Source organism: Triticum aestivum, chromosome 4A, assembly GCF_018294505.1.
Source record: "Triticum aestivum cultivar Chinese Spring chromosome 4A, IWGSC CS RefSeq v2.1, whole genome shotgun sequence".
In the NCBI taxonomy this organism is placed as follows: Eukaryota; Viridiplantae; Streptophyta; class Magnoliopsida; order Poales; family Poaceae; genus Triticum; species Triticum aestivum.
The window spans coordinates 407,492,583-407,498,582 of NC_057803.1; positions in this window are offsets into that span (position 1 = coordinate 407,492,583).

Sequence of the window (6,000 nt, forward strand, 5' to 3'; positions counted from 1 at the left end):
AAACTAAGTGGGTGTGCATCCAACTTGCTTGGTCACGAAGACCTAGGGCATTTTGAGGAAGCCCATCGTTGGAATATACAAGCCAAGTTCTATAATGAAAAATTCCCACTAGTATATGAAAGTGATAACATAGGAGACTCTCTATCATGAAGATCATGGTGCTACTTTGAAGCACAAGTTTGGAGAAAGGATAGTAGTATTTCCCCTTTTTGTATATTTTTTGGGCCTTCTTTTTTTTCTTTGGCCTTTCTTCTATTTTTGGGACAATACTCTATGAATGATGATAATCACACTTCTATTTATTTACAACTCAATGTTTACAACTCGATACTAGAACAAAGTATGACTCTATATGAATGACTCCGGCTGTGTACCGGGATAGCAATGATGCATGAGTGACTTATATGAAAGCATTATGAACGGTAGCTTTTCCACAACTAAAATGTCCACTACATGATCACGCAAAGCAATATGACAATGATGGAGCGTGTCATGATAAACGGAATGGTGGAAAGTTGCATGGCAATATATCTCGGAATGGCTATGGAAATGCCATTATAGGTAGGTATGGTGGCTGTTTTGAGGAATGTTTATGGTGGGTGTATGATACCGGCGAAAGGTGTGCGGTATTAGAGTGGCTAGAAATGGTGGAAGGGTGAGAGTGCGTATAATCCATGGACTCAACATTAGTCATAAAGAACTCACATACTTATTGCAAAAATCTATTAGTTATCGAAGCAAAGTACTACGCGATAGATTGGTAGGAAAAGACCATCGCTCGTCCCCGACCGCCACTCATAAGGAGGACAATCAATAAATAGATCATGCTCTAACTTCTTAACATAACGGTTCACCATACGTGCATGCTACGGGAATCACAAACTTCAACACAAGCATTTCTCAAATTCACAACTACTCAACTAGCACGACTCTAATATCACCATCTCCATATCTCAGAACAATTACCAAGTTTCAAACTTCTCATAGTATTCAACACACTCATAAGAAAATTTTATTTATTAATCTTGAATGCCTCAAATAATTAAAGCAAATTACCATGCTGTTTTGTAGGACTCTCAAAATAATAAAAGTGAAGCATGAGAGAACAATGGTTTCTATAAAACAAATCTACCACCGTTCTCTAAAAGATATAAGTGAAGCACTAGAGCAAAAACTATATAACTCAAAAGATATAAGTGAAGCACATAGAGTATTCTAATAATTTCTGAATCATGTGTGTCTCTCTCAAAAAGGTGTGTGCAGCAAGTATGATTGTGGAAAGCTAACAAATAAAGACTCAAATAATACAAGACGCTCCAAGAAAAACACATATCATGCGGTAAATAAAAATATAGCTCCAAGTAAAGTTACTGATACAAGTAGACGAAAGAGGGGATGCCTTCTGGGGCATCCCCAAGCTTTGGCTTTTGGGTGTCCTAAGATTATCTTGGGGGTGCATGGGCATCCCCAAGCTTAGGCTCTTTCCACCCTTGTTCCATAATCCATCAAATATTTACCCAAAACTTGAAAACTTCACAACACAAAACTTAAAGTAGAAAATCTCGTGAGCTCCATTAGCGAAATAAAACAAAACACCACTTCAATCTACTGTAATGAACACATTCTTTATTTATATTGGTATTAAACCTACTGCATTCCAACTTCTCTCTGCTTTATAAACTATTTTACTAGCCATAGATTCATCAAATGAAGCAAACAACACACGAAAAATAGAATCTGTCAAAAACAGAACAGTCTGTAGTAATCTGTAGCTAACACAAGATCTGGAACCCCAAAAATTCTAAAATAAATTTCCGGACCTGAGGAATTTATATATTAACCATCTGCAAAAAGAATTAAATAAATAGAACTTTCCAAATAAAAATGGAAGCAGTTCTCATGAGTGCTAAAGTTTCTGTTTTTTACAGCAAGATTAACAAGACTTTCCCCAGGTCTTCCCAACGGTTGTACTTGGCACAAACACTAATTAAACACAAAAAACACAACCAAAACAGAGGCTAGATAAATTATTTATTACTAAATAGGAGCAAAAAGCAAGGAATAAAAATAAAATTGGGTTGCCTCCCAACAAGCGCTATCGTTTAACACCCCTAGCTAGGCATAAAAAGCAAGGATAGATCTAAGTAATATCATCTTGGGTTTTTAATTTTTTTGCGGAGTTATGCTCGAATCCGGGAGGTTCCTTATGTTTACCCTCATATTCGAAAATTTTGAGATCTAAAGAATCCAAACGCTTATTGCAAAGGGTAATCAACATATTCATGCGATGGAGATTCCCACTAACACTCTTAAGAGGTTCAAGAGATTTTTGTAAGATCTTGGTTATTTCGCAAATTTTCTCAAAAATTTGCGTTTATTCTTGGGTATGATGATGCCCCTTTTGTTGGGGTAGTCTTCCCACTATACCCTCTATAATTTCATGAGCAATATTGGGATCAATTTCAATAAAATTGCCTTTGGGAACGCAATCCAAGAGTTGTCTATGAGATAAATTTAATCCAACATATTCATGCGAAGCAGAATTCTAAAATTCACCTCTAGGGTGCAATTACGATAAAACCCCATCATTATAAACCAAGCATCTTTTAAGTTTTCTCCTTGTCATTGTTTGAAGTGAAGAACCTCAAACTCGGGAGACAAAGGGAAAGATAGGGGACTAGCCATAATGACAAGCAAGCAATCCGACACACAAGCAAACATGAAACGGGCAAAAAGAGGCAAATAGAGAAAGAGAGAGAGGATAGAGAGAGGGGGGCAAATAAAACGGCAAGGGTGAAGTGGGGGAGAGGAAAACGAGAGACAAATGGCAAATTATGTAATGCGGGAGATAAGGGTTGTGATGGGTACTTGGTATGTTGACTTTTGCATAGACCTCCCCGGCAACGGCGCCAAAAATCCTTCTTGCTACCTCTTGAGCACTTGCGTTGGTTTTACCTTTAAGAGGAAAGGGTGATGCAGCAAAGTAGCGTAAGTATTTCCCTCAGTTTTTGAGAACCAAGGTATCAATCCAGTAGGAGGCCATGCACGAGTCCCTCGCACCTACACAAACAAATAAATCCTCGCAACCAACGCGATAAGGGGTTGTCAATCCCTACATGGTCACTTACAAGAGTGAGATCTGATAGATATGATAAGATAATATTTTTGGCATTTTTATGATAAAGATGCAAAGTAAAATAAAAGGAAATAAAAATAACTATATTGGAAGATTAATATGATAGAAGATAGACCCAGGGGCCATAGGTTTCACTAGTGGCTTCTCTCGAGAGCATAAGTATTGACGGTGGGTAAACAAATTACTGTTGAGCAATTGACAGAATTGAGCATAGTTATGACAATATCTAGGTATGATCATGTATATAGGCATCACGTCCGATACAAGTAGACCGACTCCTTCCAGCATCTACTACTATTACTCCACACATCGACCGCTATTCAGCATGCATCTAGAGTATTAAGTTCAAGAGAACAGAGTAACACTTTAAGCAAGATGACATGATGTAGATGGATAAAGTCATGCAATATGATGAAAACCCCATCTTGTTATCCTCGATGGCACCAATACAATATGTGCCTTGCTTCCACTACTATCACTAGGAAAGGACACCGCAAGATTGAACCCGAAGCTAAGCACTTCTCCCATTGCAAGAAAGATCAATCTAGTAGGCCAAACGAAACTGATAATTCGAAGAGACTTGCAAAGATAACCAATCATACATAAAAGAATTCAGAGAAGATTCAAATATTGTTCATAGATAAACTTGATCATAAACCCACAATTCATCGGTCTCAACAAACACACTGCAAAAGAATATTACATCGAATAGATCTCCACAAGAGAGGGGGAGAACTTTGTATTGAGATCCAAAAAGAGAGAAGAAGCCATCTAGCTAATAACTATTGAGCCGTAGGTCTGAGGTAAACTACTCACACTTCATTGGAAGGGCTATGGTGTTGATGTAGAAGCCCTCCGTGATCGATGCCCCCTCCGGCGGATCTCCGGAACAGGCCCCAAGATGAGATCTCATGGATATTAAAAGTTATGACGGTGGAATTAGGGTTTTGGCTCCGTATCTGGTAGTTTGGGGGTACGTAGGTATATATAGGAGGAAGGATTACATCGATGGAGCAACAGGGGGGCCACGAGGGTGGAGGGCGCGCCCAGGGGGTAGGCGCGCCCCCTACCTCGTGGCCTCCTGGTTGATGTCTTTACGTAGGGTCCAAGTCCTCTGGATCATGTTCGTTCCAAAAATCACATTCCCGAAGGTTTCATTCCGTTTGGACTCCGTTTGATATTCTTTTTCTGTGAAACCCTAAAATAGGCAAAAAAAACAATTCTGGGCTGGGCCTCCGGTGAATAAGTTAGTCCCAAAAATAATATAAAAGTGTATAATAAAGCCCAATAATGTCCAAAACAGAATATAATATAGCATGGAACAATCAAAAATTATAGATACGTTGGAGACGTATCACCCCGACACACGTCCAGGCCAACAAGGCATGTAGCGCCACGTAGGATCGCAGGCTGCTGAGATGGTGTGGTGGTAGGGTCTTCTCGAAGATCTGCATGCCACCACATAGGTGATTGCTGAGTTGGCCTGGAGGCCGCGCGTCACCACGCAGGTGCTCGCCCAGCTGGCAGCTGCATGAGAACGGCGGCGGGGTCTTGGAAGACATGGGCCTGGCTGTGGCCCCGCAGGTGTCCTCGGCAAGGGTCTTGCCAGGGCCCCTGCAAGGGTCTTGCCATGGCATCGCAGTCGTCTCCGACAAGGATCTTGTCGGTGTTCTCGTGGATTTCCTCGGCAAGGATTTTGCCGAGGATCGTCGTCTTCTGGTCCTCATCTGATATCGTGTGCTTATGATCTTGTCGAAGATCTGCATGCCACCATGGACGTGCCTCCCAAGCCTTGGTTCCAATGCGGTTGATGGCGTTGGAACCCTTGGGCTCAAGGGTGGCGTGCTCCGCTGACATTGGGCAAGTTGCCCCGGCAAGTCTCTTGATGGGGCTGTGGAGGCCGCACCGGCAAGGGCCTTGCCGGGGTAGTCCACTTAGCCCTCCTGCTCTTTGTGCCTTCTGGTCTTGGCGTTGTTCTAGTTGACTTGTGCTTTTGCTCCCTTTGCCCCGCTAGGTATGGCCGTAGGCGCGGCTCTAACTGTACGCGCACAAGTAAAGGGGTACAAAAGAGAGCCCCTAGTTTTGTGCATCGACAGGAGCCCCCGGGCCTGGTCCATACATAAGCGCGACACGTTGTTGGGCTAGCCCAAAATGGTACGCGGACATGCGGGGTCGAGTTTTACTATGGTAACTTCCTCGCCCATTGCACTTCCCCACGACATGCGTTGAACGCGCGACATGGGGGTCGTGCCTGACGTCGGGGTCATGAGTGGGGGCAGTTGCTGCCCTCATGCGTCACATCATAGTGAATGGTAAAGAGGCGGCCCGTGCCTTCCCCACAAGAAAAGGGGAAACTGTGGGGGACGACCGCGATGCCATCCGCGCCACTCTAGTTTCAGAACCGCCACCCCCCTTCTTCTTCCTCAAGAGAAAAAAGCTGAAACCCTCGCCTCCATTTGCCGCCGCCGTGCCCCCATTGCCCCCAATCTCTCACTACTCTAGATCCTTCACCTCTTTTCTGGCCACCATGGCACCCAAAACCAGCAAGGGCAAGGGAGTGGCCAAGGACGCCAAGGAGAAGGAGACGCCAGAGAGCGAGTCGACGGCGCTTCGGACGCAGCTTGCTATATTCCCCTCGACGGTCGATGTGATCCACCTCAGCGACAACTTCAGGCCTTTGTTGGGGGTGAAGACGACATGGCATCTGGCTACGCGCATCGTTCCCGCCGATTTTGCCAAGCCGGCCCAAATCGGTATCCTTTCTTCGTTGACTACTTCTCCTGCGGGTTTGCCCCCCTTTCTCTGACTTTTTAAACGATATCATGCACACCTTCGGCTTCCATCTTCTTGATTTCACACAAAAT